This window comes from Equus quagga, chromosome 13 (assembly GCF_021613505.1).
Source record: "Equus quagga isolate Etosha38 chromosome 13, UCLA_HA_Equagga_1.0, whole genome shotgun sequence".
Classification (NCBI taxonomy): Eukaryota; Metazoa; Chordata; class Mammalia; order Perissodactyla; family Equidae; genus Equus; species Equus quagga.
In genome coordinates this window covers 67,068,783-67,084,894 of record NC_060279.1, presented here as the reverse complement: position 1 = coordinate 67,084,894, position 16,112 = coordinate 67,068,783, and the positions used below count along the sequence as shown (strand labels likewise).

At 48.2% G+C, this 16,112-nt stretch overlaps 1 protein-coding gene across 3 annotated transcripts in view; it reads left to right on the top strand.

Annotated features, from left to right (window-relative positions):
- The first annotated feature begins 732 nt into the window (after nucleotides 1-732).
- Nucleotides 733-16,112, top strand: part of IL34 (interleukin 34) — a 57,297-nt gene continuing 41,917 nt past the window's right edge. Inside the window, exon 1 of one of the 3 annotated variants that reach the window (XM_046683696.1) lies at nucleotides 733-864. The gene's annotated coding sequence lies outside the window, so the exon portion shown is untranslated. Of the gene's footprint in view, nucleotides 877-7,583; nucleotides 7,815-16,112 lie in introns of those variants that run through there. The other 2 variants (XM_046683691.1, XM_046683695.1) reach the window with 2 other exon arrangements.

The window sequence follows — 16,112 nt, the reverse complement described above, 5'->3', positions numbered from 1 at the left end:
TGTGATCTTGGGTTACGTACTTCATTTCTCTGGGCTCATGTCTCCATCTGTAGACTGAGGAATTGAGTGGTCTTCAACACTGATATTTATCACAGGCCTTTTTTTCTGGTAATAAAAATTGGCCCTGAGCCAACATCTCTTGCCAATCTTCCTCTTTTTTTTCTTTTTTTCTCCCCAAAACCCCAGTACATGGTTTTATATCCTAGTGGTAGGTCATTCTAGTTCTTCTATGTGGGATGCCACTGCAGCATGGCTTGATGAGCGGTGTGTGGGTCCGCGCCCAGGATCCGAACTGGCGAGCCCTAGGCCACTGAAGCAGAGTGCACGAACTTAACCACTCAGCCATGGGGCTGACCCTGAAGGCTTTTTTGTCTAATGTTTGTCCCCCTACATCCACATGCACTCCAGTCACTACCACATCATTCGGTTTTACTAAGTTTCGTAAGAAGAGTGTTTTGTCAGAGCAAATGTGTTCTGGAGAGGCGGTGGGGTAGCCCCTTAAAACAGCCCAACCTACCTGGGATCCAGGACTTTGTTCAGGGGATTCCCACCATGAACTTGCTGGGTGCCCTCGATCAGAAGTTCTGGCTGATCCTCTGGGTGTGTGGCTCCCTCCTACTCCACACTCCAAGCAGGCTGGGGACACGTGGCCCTGCCCCGCCCTTGTTGGCTCCAGTTTCTGAATTGGAGCTGCAGTGGCCTGCTTTCCCCGCCCTTCCCATCAGTAGAGAAGCCTGGGTTGTGGGCTGGGGAAAGCCAGAGCCTCTCCCTACCTGGCACCAACTGCCCCCAGCCCTTAGGCACCTGCTCTGGGCCCTGGAGGCCCTTAAAGCCACCAGCAAAGCCCTAGAAGACCGCGTCCTGGTACGTGAACAGGTAAGAAGGCAGTCGGTTTTCTCTCACATGGTTTCTTTGCCGGACTTCTCCACCCCAATTTAGCTGCTTCCTTCACAGATCACAGTAAGAGGGATTTGAGCTAGACTTGAAAAAGACAGTCCCGGCCAAGAAGCTCGGAACTATGTGTCAGAGAAATGGTGTGAATTCTCTGCTCTGGGTTTCATTTTTAAACCTTTGCTTTCATCAGCCTTGCAGGAAAAAAGCTGATGAAAATAACCATAAAGCAAACTACTTCTCTCTGTGTTCCCTTCTGAGTTTTGTAAACTAATAAAACCACATTCTTTTTTTTTTTTTTTTTTTGAGGACGATTAGCCCTGAGCTAACATCTGCTGTCAATCCTCCTCTTTTTGCTGAGGAAGACTGGCTGTGAACTAACATCTGCACCCAACTTCCTCTCCTCTATACGTGGGACGCCTGCCACAGCATGGCTGGCCCTAAACCCACATTCTTAAATGGTTGTCATGGGTTACTGGGGGCTGTTCCACTGTATATTGCTTAGGTCTTCAGACCTCGACATACTATGTGCATGAATTATCACATGCATGAATTACCTAATCAAAACTAATTGATTTAAAATTATTTAGAGGAAAGGAAAAAAATAAAATGGCGTAAGTAAGCCTTTCTCATTCAGACAGTATTCTAAAATTAAAATGAAGTGTTCTGCCTTTACATTTTGCATTTAATTTAAGTGCACATAAACGAACTAACTCCATGTCACTTTTAAGGTCCATGTATCTGCCACGTTAACGAACTCTTCTGAGGATGTGCAGCCTTTGTCCCTTGATTATGACGTTGGATTGCTTCCAGGTGTTTTGCAATTAATAATTCAACTTTTATGGACAACTCTGTGGAAATAACTTTTTCTAGTGTTTTAAATTTTTTCCCTCTCCTTGGATTTTTATTCTCCATCCAGAATGAATACTTGGGGCAAAGGACAAGAACATTTTTGTAGTTCAGCTCATGTTACATGTAGGTTCAGCTGACTCATAGCAATTATGAGACTAATTTCCTAATTTCCAGGGCCGTGATCGCATGAGGGGGTGGGTGGGGAACTTGTTTTCTCTGGGGATTTTTCAGGAAGGGGGGATGGAGGCAGTCCAGCATAGTGGTTAGGACTTGACCTTTGAAGGCAGGCTATCCTGGGTTTGTTGGCATAGCTGCCTGACCTTGAACTCTCAGCTAATAACTTCAATTAATTCACATGTAAAATACAGACTATAAAACTTCGTAGGCGTCCAGGAAAGGCTGCGATAGTGTTTGTAAAGCACTTAGTATAGCTGGCGCTGGAGGGTTCTTTCAAGCCCGGGGGCCATCCCTGGGCCATTTTACAAGATGGGCAGAATAGAGAAGGTCATCTCAGGAGCATCTTGATCTCTTCCCCTCTTCTTATCTAATCTCCTGTTAGGGGATTTTTTGTGTTAGGCCCCTATATGTGCTAAGGCTGGAGAGCTGCGCACTGGGGGATGGCAGGTCAGCTTGGCCTCTTTCTGAAGTTCCCCCAGACTCTCAGCCTCCTCCTGCCATCAGATCTGGATGCCACCCTTCCCGTCTCTCAGCCACCTTCCTCAAAGCACAGGTTTAAGGGATCCTTGGACAGAGTGAAGAATTCCCCAGAAGTCTGTGGGCTTTTGTTCCCCACCCTGGTAGGATACTGGGAGGCTGCATACACAGCACAGTGAATGAGCACATGCTGGTGAGGCTGGGTTCCAATCCTGGCTGCACCAATAACCAGGAGTAGGCAGTCATTGGACCTCTCTGAGCATCAGTTTCCTCGTCCGTATAATGGAAATGTTAATACCTGTGCCATAGAATTACATGAGACAACATAGGTAAAGCAGCTGGCACTTAGGGACCCATTACTGTGGAAGGTCAAAGCCATGTTCCAGAGCCCTTGGGAACGTACAAGAATTAGCCATAAAAGATAGAAAACCCATGTGTTCATTTTCTTGGTCAACAAATATTGGGGTGGCTGGCCATGGTTCTGGAAACTAGGGAGAGAGATACTTAAGACAGGCTCCCTGCTCCTGATAAAGGCACACAGCCCATCCTGTGGGCACAGAGGAGACTGACTGAGGCTGCCTGGGCGGTCCAGGACAGCTCCTCGCGTAAGGAGGAAGAACAGTCTATAAGGCAGAGGTGGGAAGGAAGCTGGAATAGCAAGTACGAAAGCTGAGTCAGTGGGGAAGGGTGGGAAGTTCAAGAGGGCTGCAGGGGTGGATGAAGGGAGGAGAGGGAGAGACAGGATGAAGGGAATTGGCGGGGACCAAATTTTGAAGCACCTTGAAGGTCCGGTGAGAATTTCAACTTCATCTCAAGGATGTGGGGATTTGAGTGGGTTTTGGAATGCCTGTTCTGGCAGCTTTGAGGGGTGGGAGATAGTGTTGGAGGCCTGGAATGCCCCCAGCCTTCCACCCCATCTCAGGGGCTTTGACGGTACCCAAAATAAATAAATGCAGAGAGTGGGATTCTCAGGATAGGCTTGGCGTGGGGGAGCCTGGCCTGGGAGTTGGAACCCTGGGTGGGGTTCTGGTCCCTGCTCCTCCACCACCAGAGTAAGTGGGTCTCCTCTCCTGCCTCAGGTGAGGGTTCAGGGCAGGTAGGCATCTTATAGCTCTTTCCCTCTGGGTGTCTGCAAAATGTCTCCGGGGGCCACAGTGCCCGCCTCCCACCCCCAGGCGATACTGTGCTGGCCAGCCATGACCCAGCCTTGAGAGGAAGAGGCATCTTGTCTGAAATGGACAGTTTGGCCTTTTCACCCCAAGAGACTCCATGGAGGTCTGAGAACCGTGGCCTCCAGGCCTGTGACAGTCCCGGGGGTGGCTCTGGGCTCCAGCTGTCCTGCACAATTGTGCTTGAGGGTCATGTCTCGCAATTGGGGGGTGGTGTCCCCTGGGAACTGAGCTGCAGTTAGCCTGGGAACCTACCTCCAGAGCTTCCCAGGGGCTGCTGGGAAAGTTCTGTCTGTGCATCCCAGCCAGGAAGGGCCCAATAGCCATGCCTGGAGAACCAGCCAGGCCAAGGGGGAACCCTTGGAGCCATCTCAGGTAATGGGGAGGTGGATGAGTGGGGCCATGGCTACAGTTAGCAAGGCTGAGGTCAAGGCAATGACTTTGAAAGGCCAACAAGAAGTGAACTTGCCTGGCAGCTATTCGGAAAGGTCATGCCCTGCTTTAAAGCTTTCCGGGTGCCAGTTGCTTGTCCTAACACGGGAAAGTTCACATTTCGGCCCAGGACTCTCCCATCAAGTGCAAGCCCCCACTTCTGGCTTTATCACCCACATGCCTCCTCAGTCCTGCCTTCTCTCCAGCCACACTACCCTTCCCTCTTTCCCAAGAGCCTAAACTTCCCTGCTTCCTTGTCTTCCTGCTTTCTCAGATCGTATAAAATCTCTTCGTAAGCATTTTTTTAAACCATCTTAATCATTTTTAAGTGTATAGCTCAGTGATATTAAGTACACTTACATTGTTGTGAAAGAAATCTCCAGAACTTTTTCATCTTGCAAAACTGAAACCCTATACCCATTAAACAATAACTCCTCCCTCTCTTCTTCTCCCCAGCCCCTGGAAACCACCACTCTACTTTCTGTTTCCATAAATTTGATTACTCTCGGTATCTCACATAAGTGGAATCATACAGTGTTTGTCTTCTTGTGGCTGGCTTATTTCACTTAGCATAAGGTCCTCAAGGTTCACCCGTGTTGTAGCATGCATCAGAATTTCTTTTCTTTTTTTTCTTTTTTGGGGTGAGGAAGATTGGCCCCGAGCCAGTATGTGTTGCCAATTCTCTTTTTTGCTTGAGGAATATTGTTGCTGAGCTAACATTTGTGCCAATCTTCCTCTGTTTTATGTGGGATGCTGTCACAGTGTGGCTTGATGAGTGGTGCTACGTCCGTGCCCGGGATCTGAAACTGCGAACCCCAGGCCGCCGAAGTAGAGCACGCAAACTTAACCACTATGCCACCAGGCCTGCCCCAGAATTTCCTTCCTTTTTAAGGCTGAATAGTATTCCATTGTATATATATGTACCATATTTTGTTTATCCACTCATCCGTTGACAGATGCTTGGGTTGTTTCCATGTTTAGCTATTGTGAATAATGCTGTTATGAACATGGTTGTACAAACATCTCTTCAAGATCTTGCTTTCAATTCTTTTGGGTGTATACCCAGAAGTGGAACTGCCGATCATATGGGAATTGTTTTTAATTTTTGGGGGAACCTCCATGCTGTCTTTCATAGCAGCTTCAGCATTTTACAATCCTACCAACAGTAGAGAAGGGGTCCAGTTTCTCCACATCCTCATCAACACTTCTTGTTTTCTGTGGTTTTTTTTTTTTTTTAAGGATTGGCACCTGGGCTAACAACTGTTGCCAATCTTTTTTTTTTTCTGCTTTATTTCCCAACCCGCCCCCCCCCCCCACTGTACATAGTTGTATATCTTAGTTACAGGTCATTCTAGCTGTGGGATGTGGGATGCCGCCTCAACGTGGCCTGACGAGCGGTGCCATGTCCGTGCCCAGGATCTGAACCCTGGGCCGCCGCAGCAGAGCGTGCGAACTTAACCACTCGGCCACGGAGCCAGCCCCTCTGTGTTTTTGATAGTAGCCATCTTAATGGGCATGAGGTGATACCTCATTGTGGTTTTGATTTGTATTCCTCTGGTGATTAGTGATGTTGAACATCTTTTCATGTACCTGTTGGCCATTTGTATATCATCTTTGGAGAAATGTCTATTCAAGTCGTCTGCCCATTTTTAATCAGGTCATTTGGTTTTTTTATTGTTGAGTTGTAGGGGTTCTTTATATGTTCTGGATATTAACTCCTTATATTTGCAAATACTTTCTTCCATCCATAGCTTACCTTTTCACTCTGTTGATGTGTCATTTGATGCACAAAAGTTTTCACTTTTGATGTAGTCCCATTTGTCTATTTCGGCTTTTGTTCCCTATGCTTTCGGTGTTATAACTAAAAAATCATTGCCAAGTCCAATGTCACGAAGCTTTTTACCTGTTTTCTTCTAGGAGTTTTATAGTTTTGGATCTTATGCCTTTGCAAGCATTTTAATAGCTTTACTGTTTGTATGGCATGTGCTTATTATAAAAATACCAACAAGGGCTGGTCCCGTGGCCAAGTGGTTAAGTTCGCACGCTCCGCTGCAGGCGGCCCAGTGTTTTGTTGGTTTGAATCCTGGGCACGGACATGGCACTGCTCATCAAACCACGCTGAGGCAGTGTCCCACATGCCACAACTAGAAGGACCCACAACGAAGAATATACAACTATGTACTGGGGGGCTTGGGGAGAAAAAGGGAAAAAAATAAAATCTTAAAAAAAAAATACCAACAATTCAGAAAATCACGAGCAGAAAAGAAAATCTCAATCCCACCCCCCAGAAGTAACCACTCCCTAATAATATTTCACTAGGCAGCTCTCCAGACAGTGCCTTGCTTCATCGCTTCTCAAACCATAGCTTCCATGTGAATCAACAGGGGATTTTGTTAAATTCTGATTACAAAGGCCTGGGATGGGCCCGAGACTATATTTGTAACAAGCTCTTAGGTGATGCTGCTGCTACTGATCAGGAAACCATACTTGGAGCAGCGAGGGTCTGTATCTATACACGCACACACAGATCTGTGTCCTATGGGATCATCCATAGAAGACTTTCTAATTTTTTTTTGATGAGGAAGATTCGCTCTGAGCTAGCATCTGTTGCCAACCTCTCCCCCTACTTTTTTTTTTTTTTTTTTTTGCTTGAGGAAGATTAGCCCTGAGCTAACATCTGTGCCAGTCTTCCTCTATTTTGTATGTGGGATGCCTCCACAACATGGCTGATGGATGAGGGGAGTGGGTCCCTGCCTGGGATCCAAACCTGCAAACCTGGGCCGCCCATGTCGGGGGTGTGGAACTTTAAGCACTTGGCCACAGGCCGGCCCCCATATAGGACTTTCTTATAACCTGTTTTTTCCCCCAGTCAACTAAGTATATGTCACAGAAATGCCAATTAGTGTAAAGCTCCATTATCCCTTAGTGTGGCCACAAAATATCCCATTGCCTGGTAGGATGGTGATTCAACTCATTCCTATGGATGAAATTCAGGGTGCTACCAAGTTGTCACTGTTATAAGTAATGCAGTGGCAAACATTTTTGTGACCATGTCTTTGTTCACCTGAAGGAATTATTGTTACTGCGTTTGTTCTTCTAAGAAGCAGACCCGTGCTAACATGTTCAAAGGCATTTCTCCTCAAAGGAGTCATCTGGGAAGCTGGACCCTTAATCTCAAGGCTCTGCCAGCCCTCTAGTGGGGTGGGGCAGAGCAGTGTGAGGTAGAGGCGGGCTAAAGGTGAGATTGAAGTGGGACAGGTGTGGGACAGGTGTGGGACAGGTGGAGGAGACGCATGGGTGTGGGAGGAGGCAGTGTGGCCAGCACTGACGGCGCCCACTCTTCAGCCTGGCACCGTGTGTTTACTGCTCATTTACCGCTCACAGCTCCCTGCAAGGCTGGACTTAGTTTCCTCCGTTTTACAGATGAAGAAACTGAGGCATAGGGAAGACTCCCAGCTTGCCCACGGTCACGCAGGCGGGAGGCGGCCGCGCCGGGGATGCACCTGGCTGCTGGCTGCTCTGGTCACCTCGGGCGCCCGGCCTGGCCCTTCCCCGCGGCCCTACCCCGCACTGCAGCCGCTCCGCGCCCCCGCCCCGCCGGATTCGAGAGTCCGCGCGCCGCCCCGCGCCCGCTCCCGGCTCCCGGCTCCCGGCCCGCGCCGCCCCTGCTCCAAGACGCCGCCGGGCCGTCTGGCGGCTGCGGAGCGATCCCGGGGCCCCGTTCCCCGTTCCCCGCTCCCCGCTCCCTCCCGGCCGGCCCAGAGGGACGCCCGGCCCGAAGACGCCTCCAGGCCGACGGCTCTACGGGCGCGCAGGGTAAGGCCTTTGCTGAAACTCTAGCTTCAGAGTTGCCGGCTAGGTTAGTCTTGCACTCCGAGGGTTGGTGGGGGGGTCTCCTTCGGGGTCAGCCTGACCAGGCCCTGGACGGAGCTCAGAGGATGTTGGAGGCCCCAGGGCGGACACTGTCCAGTTGGACAGCAGGGATTTGTCGCGAAGGGAGCTGCTGAGAGCACCGGATAGCCGCAGACAGCCCTGAGCTGGAATCCCAGCTCTGCCACTGCTGCCTGCAGGACCTTGGGCAGGTCACAGGCCTCTGCAGTCCCACTCTCCTCAGCTGTAAAGTGGAGATAAAAATAGGATCTCCCTATACCGTCTGACACCTATTAGGATGGCTACTATAAAACCCCAAAAACAAAGTGTTGGCCGGGATGTGGAGAAATTGGAACCCTCATGCACGGTTGGTGGGATTGTAAAAGGGTACAGACGTCGTGGAAAATAGTTTGGCAGTTCCTCAAAAAATTAAAAATAGAATTACTGTAGGATCCAGCAATCCCACTTCCGGGTATATACCCCAAAGAAGTCAAAGTGGGGTCTCAAAGAGATATTAGTACACCCACGTGCATAGCAGCGATATTTGCAATAGGCAAAAAGTAGAAGCAACTCAGGTGTCCACCCTCAGATGGATGGATACACAAAATATGGCATATATGTACAATGGAATATTATTCATCCTTAAAAAGGAAGGAAATTCTGACACATGCTACAACGTGGATGAACCTGGAGGATGTTATGTTAAGTGAAATAAGCCAGACACAGAAGGACAAACACTGTATGACTCCATTCAGATAAGGTAGCTAGAGTTGTCAAATTTGTAGAAACAGAAAGCAGAATGGTGGTTGCCAGGGACTAGAGGGAGGAATGGGGAAGTTATTTATAGAGCTTCAGTTTTGCCAGATGAAAAGAGTTCTGGAGATGGATGTTAGTGACGGTTGCACAACAATGTGGATGTACTTAATACCACTCGACCGTACACTTAGAAATGGTGAGGATTTTATGTCGTGTGTATTGAACCACAATTTTAAAAGCTGGAGGAGAAATAGTACATGCCTCATAGGGGTTTTGTGAGGATTGGGTGAGGCAGTGCGTGTGAACTATTATTACTATGGTGCATGGGAACCTTCTGCCTCACAGACTCTGGCATTGGAGGGGCTCTGTGTCCCGACGGGGAACAGTTGCCCCATTCTCTGTGAGATGCTCAGGGTGGCGTTCAGGGGACATTTGCTGGAGGGGGGACTGATGCCCTGCTCGGGAGATTCCTAGCATTTGTGGGATGGGTGCATTCCAGACATCGGAAAGTCCCTGGCGGAAAAATCACTTCTACTATGGGGCAGCTTGCAGGGAGGAGATTTCAGCTCTCCCTAGAGAACTTGCGATCAGAGCCGTCTGAATGTGGAGCAGGCTGCCTCATTGGGTGGTGAGCTCCCTGTTAGCGGAGGCATGTAAGGAGGGGCTGGGCAAGCTGCAGAAACTGCTGCTTGAGGTGGGGGTGGAGCCAGAGGGTCTCGTAGGCTCTGCACCTCTCTGATGTGATCCAGTCCAGGCAAAGTTATCTATAGCTGGCCTGTGTAAAGGTGGGACCCAAGTCAGAGGGAGGGGGTGGGCAGATGGGAAGACTGGCTGCCAGCCCTCCCCTAAATAACAGTAATAATGCCTGCTGCCCTTTACTCTGGGCAAGCACCGTGTTAAATCCTCAACAGGCTTGATCTCAAATCCTTACCACAACCCTGTGCAGTGGGTGCTAGTCACCCCCATGTTATAGATGGCAGCCAAGGCCCAGGGGTTAAGTGACCTGCCCAAGGTTAGCCAGTAGGCGGTGGAGCTGGGACTTGAACCCAGACAGTCCGGCTCCTGCCCTCTATGCTGGGCGGAAATCTCCCACATCCGCCTCCCTGTAAGCTGGCCGCTCCCTTCCACCCTTCCCCTGGCTGACAGCTATGGGCCCTGACTCTCTCACAGGTATGGATTTAGCTGCTGCTCACCCCCTGCCAGGTGAGTTAGCACTGCCTCCCTCCCTCTGGCTGGCTTCTCTGCCGAGTCAAGCTCAACCTGCTTGCGTCTCCAGGGTTCAAGGATAACACTGTTCAGACAAGACTGGCCTTGATTGGATGCCAGGCTCCCTGTCACTGAACGTCCCCCTTCTCCTTCCATTAAACGAGACCCTGCTTAATAGCTCTCTTCCAGGGCTCGAAGTCCTTCGCAGAGCTGTTGAATTCATTTTACCCTTTTGGCAACTGTTTTTTCCAGCCCAGCTCTCTGGGTGCCAAGATCTTGACCACGTGATTCAATTTGTCCAAGCTCCCAGTCTAGCACCTGCAAGGCAATAAATGCTGTCCCTAATGTTGGTAGTACGGTGGCCTCCTCTGTCCTCATATCTGAGCAGAATTACAGAGGAAGCCCTGGCAGGGACGGCTGTTTATCCAGAATGACTTAGTTCCCTGGGTTGGCTTCCACACCTTATGAAGACACAGGGAGCTATCATTTAAGGACACCTCCGTGACAGGCAAGGTGCTAAGCCCTGTGTAGGCACTGCCTTACCAAATTCATCCAGAGCCCCGGAGGTGAACTGTGTCATTCCCACATTAAGATGAGGAGACTGAGGCTTGGAGAGTTAGGTCATGTGCTCAGCAGCCTGGATTTTCCCTCTCCCCACTGCTGCCCTTGAGTCTCTGCATAGGTTGCTGGACTGACAGCAGTAATATTAGTGACACTCACGCTTGGTGGAATAATGTACATTTAAGCTTTCTTTTCCACTGCCTTCTGCTACCCTCCCTGCCGCCCTGGGTGTGGGCCTTGGTAGTGCTATTTGATGGATGAAGAAGATGATCCGGGGCTTCCCAGGGTCCCACAGTGGAAGGAGCACACCAGGGCAGGGTGGTGGTCCTTCTGCAGGTCTCACTCTGCAGGCCCCTTCCCACCTCCACTGCACTGGGTTGCAGGCTACATAGCCCTCCTGCTTGCCTCCTTGGAGGGGCTGTCCCAGGCCCCAGTGAAGCTGCTTTGTACAGAGGCCAGCAGACCAGCTGGTTTGGCAGATGCTGGGCTGGGGCCAGGTGCTTTCCAGCCTCTTCCTGCAGCTGGGAAACCGTTGTTGATTGATATCTCTGCAGAGGGTGCCTCCTGGTCATGCCTGCCCTGTTCCCAAGAGAAGGCCACTCCTGTCTCCGTCTGTGGAAATCTTGCAGGCAACAGAATTGTTGACTGTCACACTTCAGTGACGGAGTTCTGGAACCCTTAACTCAACCTTATAAGGTGTGACTGTTAACCCCACAGGAGGAGGCTGCGGCTCGTTCAGAATCTGGGACATAAAGCCTGGGCTGTCTGCCTGCAAAGTCCATAATATTGGCTGAATAATCTTTGTTTTATGCTTTTTAAGCTTTCTTTTAAAAAGTAATTAACAGGTTTTTTTAAAGTACAGTTTTGGATTTACAGAAAAATTGAGTGAAAAGTACAGAGAGTTCCATTATAGTCACGTACCCTGGGCACACAGTATCCCTTGTTATTAACATGCAGTATTAGTATGGCACATTTGTTACAACTGATGAATCGATATTGATACATTATTATTAACTAAAGTCCATAATATTATTGTTAGCTAAAGTCTATAGTTTACATTAAGATTCACTCTCATTGTTGTACATTGTACAGGTTTTGACAAATATGAAATGAATGACATTGTGACAGTTGTGATATCCACAATTACAGCATCTTCCAGAATAGTGCCACTGCCCTAAAAATCCTCTGTGCTCCACTTAGTCACCCCTCCCTCCCCTAACCCCTGGCAACCACTGATCTTTTTACCGTCTGTGTAGTTTTGCCTTTTCCAGAATGTCATAGAGTTGGAATCATACAGCATGTAGCCTTTTCATATTGGCTTCTTTCCCGTAGAAATATGCATTTACAGTTCCTTCACGTCTTTTTGTGGCTTGATAGCTTGTTTCTTTTCAGCACTGAATAATGTCCCATTGTATGGATGTACTGTAGTTTGTTCATCCATTCCCTTATTGAGGGATATCTTGGTTGCTTCCAGTTTTTCGTGATGATGAATAAAGCTGCTATAAACATGTGTGTGCAGATTTTTCTGTGGTCATAAGTTTTCAGCTCAATTGGGTAAATACCAAAGAACACGATTGCTGGATCATGTGGTAAGACTATGTTTAGCTTGTAAGAAACTGCCCAACTCTCTTCCAAAGTGACTGTGCTGTCTGGCATTCCCACCAGCAATCAATGCGGGTCTCTGTTGCTTTGCATTCTGGTTAGCATTTAGTATTGTCAGTTTTTTGGATTTTAGCCAAAAAGTAATAGGTGTGTAGAGCTATCTCATTGTTGTTTTAATTTGCAATTCCCTGGTGACGTATGATGTTGAGAATCTTTTCATATGCTTATTTGCCATCCACACATCTTTTTGGCGAGCTGTCTGTTCAGATTTGTTGTCCATTTTTTAATTGAGTTGTTTGTTTTCTTATTGTTGAGTCTGAAGAGTTTTTTGCATATTTTGGACAAGTCCTTTATCAGATAAGTCTTTTGCAAATATTTTCTCTTCATTTTCTTAGCTGTGTCTTTTGCAGAGCAGCGGTTTTGAATTTTAATTAAGTCTAATTTATCAATGTTTTCTTTCACGGATTGTGCTTTGGTTCTATCTAAAAACTCATTATCAAACCGAGAGTCACCTAGATTTTCTCCCACGTTATATTTTAGAAATTTATTGTTTTGTGTTTTACATTTGGGTCTAAGATCCATTTTGAATTAATGTTTGTGAAAGGTAAGGTCTGTGTCTAGATTCCTCTTTTTGCATCGGATGTCCAATTGTTCCGGCACCATCTGCTGAAAAGATTATCCTTTCTCCATTGAATTGCCTTTGCCCCTTTGTCAAAGATCAGTTGCTTATATTTATGTGGGCCTGTTTCTGGGCTCTCTATTCTGCTCCACACGGATCTATTTCACTTTTCTTTTACTGGTACCACACTGTCTTGATTACTGGAGTTTTGCACTGTCTTGAAGTCAGGCAGCGTCAGTTCTTCAACTTTGTTCTTCCTCAGTATTGTGTTGGCTGTTCTGGGTCTTTTGCCTCTCCATGTAAACTTTAGAATCAGTTTGTAAATATCCACAAAATAACTTTCTGGGATTTTGATTGAGATGGCATTGAATCTATAGCTAAAGTTGGGGAGAACAAACATCTTGATGATATTGAGTCTTCCTATCCATGAACATGGAATATCTCTCCATTTATTTGTCTGCCTTGATTTCTTTCATCAGAGTTTTATAGTTTTCCTTGTGTAGATCTCCTACATATTTTGTTAGATTTATACCAAAGTACTTCATTTTTTCGATGTTAATGTAAATGGCATTGTGTTTTTAATTTCAAATAGATAATATATGTGCACAGTAAAAAAAAAAAATCAAAATATAAGGAGTGGTTTACAGTGAAAAGTAGCTTCCTTTCCATATCCCATTCCTTAGGCCTCTATTTTCATCTATCCAAAGACAATTACTGATGCTAGGTTCTTGTGCGTCCTTCTAGAGGTTGTTTGTACATACTCAAGCTCATATTCATATTTATTTTTCATTCAACAAACATCCTTGAGCATTGACTATGGGGCCGGCACAGGCGATGGGGCAGAGAACAGAAAGAAGGCCTGCTCTCATGGAGCTTACGTTCGTTGCAGTTGGCATCAGTTCCTGTGTCTCTAGTCCTCACGAGAACTCTGCCCTACAGGTATTATTATCCCTGTGGGAGGGCTGAGGGCTGACGGAGGACTCTCTGGGGCCAACCGAATTCTCCAAGAGCTCAAGCAAAGAGGCTGGTCCTGCCAAGAGCAAGGGGCAGGGCTGACGCTGCTCAAGGCCAGAGGAAGCAGGTTCTAGAAGGGAGCACTTCTTGCCAAGGCAAATGGATAGAGATAAGGAGGAGGTGAGGAGACAGCTTAAGGAGGCTGCCCAGTCTGGGGCCAGATTCATATCGGAATAACGACTTGGAAGTCCTCCTGTTTCCAGGTGGCTGCATTTTAATTCCTTCATTTTCTTTCCTCTCTTGTTTCTTAGGCGTGTTCTTCTGGGGACGAGTCTAATCTTGCTTGACTGACTTCAGGAGAAAAGGAACTTATTCATACTGAGATCAACACTGCCAGGGGAGTGGCTAGGGTGTCTCCAGAGTCAGGGGACAGTGGTCATGACAGGCTGTGATGAAGAGCCAGGGAGAGGCAGTGAGTTCCTGGGATCTGGGTGTCTGAGTGGCAGGTCTGGACCAGGTCAGTTTCCCTGCCTGGGTCTCCCTCCCAGGCTGGAGGTGACTCTCCTACTACCCATGGCACTGGGCTCTCTGGCAAGCTATCTCCCACCTCTGCCTCAGACGCTGGAACCAGCAGACGTCCTGCAGCCACACGTTTGCCACCCTCCACCCATCCCCCAGCCCTGCTGAAAATATCTGTTTCCATTTGCACTGAGGGTGGAGCTGTTATTGTCTGTGTGTGTCATCTATGTAGTAATAATAGCTCACCACTGGCCGGGCCCAGGGCCAATAACTGCCGATTTGATTCTCATTTTACAGTTGAGGAAACTGGGGCTCTCAAGCCCAACCTGTGCTCGTGCCTGTAACACTCCATTGCCTCCACAGGGTCCCAGTGCCCAGGGCAGAAGCACATACAACAGGGGTTCTTCTCCCCAACTTGCCAAGTTTGTAAGGGCCTCACTCAAGTGGCTCAAGCGGCTGCCTGACGCAGACCCTCCTGGATGAGCTGAGACCCTTCTCCGGCTCTCTGCCTCCCACCTCCCCAGGTGGCACTGCTTTGGGCCATTTCTGACTTATTGTCTAGGGGCCCACCTCTTAAAGTGGACTTACTCCCTCACAGAGTTCAACCAGTTTTATGGTTCTTGTTACAAATTGCCAGGTAGGACCAATCTAGAAAGATTAGAGTATTTTATCAATGAGCATGTATCAGACAGGTCTATCTCTTACCAAATACATCTCTTTAATTCTTAAAGGCAGAAAAGACTGACTTACATGATGATGTACACTGGTACAGATGTAAGCAATGCTTTCTTCGGCCCCTGCGGCTATTAAGTGGTACAAGTTTTACTGAGTGGAAGATGATTGTTTATATAGCTGTACTTGCCTGGAATAGACCGGGCAGATGCCTGGGTGGCCCGGCCCCTGAAGAACAGCTCTTCAAAGGGTCTGGGACTCTTTTCCATCTAGGCATGGCTCAAACTACCTGGGAGGACTGCCCCCCAGCCCCTTCCAGGCACATGAAGACCTGTTAGAGACCCCTTAGAGGTCACCTGCCTTTCTTCATTGCAGGGCTTGGAGGCGTGATTGGTGTCCAGGCCTCCAGCTTCTGCCTCCAACTCATCCTGCACGTCAGTGTTTCCTCAATTAGCGTGCTCATCAAGTCACTCCTTTGCTCAAGAACGGGCACTGGCCCTCTGCTGCCTGTCACATCAAGAGCTGCCTGGCTCTCGAGGCCCTCTGTAGTCTGGCCTTGTCCTGCTTGTCCAGTGTAGATTCCCACGTGGGCCTCAGCTCCATGCTTTGTTCGCTTTATCCCCACTTCTCCCTCCTCAGTGTCTTCTCTTGTCCCCATTCTCCATCCTTCATCCTCTAGCTTAAGTCCCTACACCTGTCCCCGCCATGAAGCCTCCTTTGACCACCTGGCCAACTCCGGTCCATCTGTTCTCCAAACACCTTTTACGTTTATCATCCACACCACAGAGACTGGCCTTGAACTGTTCTGTAGGTGTTCTCTGGGTCTGCCTCCAAGATCACCTACTAGCCTGTGATTGCCGTAAGGGCGGAGAACTGCATCCCCCAGAGTGTAGGGTGGTTCTGGGCATATAGTGCCTGCTTACTAGCCATTAACAGGGGGGCACTGTGCATGGAAATATTCTGTAGCCCTCAGGCAAGATATCGAATGCACGACAGGGCTCTTAGTGTTACCATATTCCACTGATTCTACAGTACTCCTCTCCCCAACTCTTCATGTTTTAACATCCCCTCTGAAATCAGGATCACTGGCATATCATAATTTAATTGACAGATTTTCTCCCTCTCTTTCTCAGAGGTACATCAAATGTTGGTACATTTTACAATCAATTGCTCTTTAGACTTGATGAAATGAGGCGTTACTGGCTGATGTGAGAATCTGTTGATAGCTGTTTCCAGATTAGACCTGGGAAAAAGCATTTGGGAGGAATGAGGGGATGCTGGGAAAAAGGAAAGGACACTGGGAGAGGAGATGCTGGGAGAGATGAGGGATGCTGAGAGAGATGAGGGATGCTGGG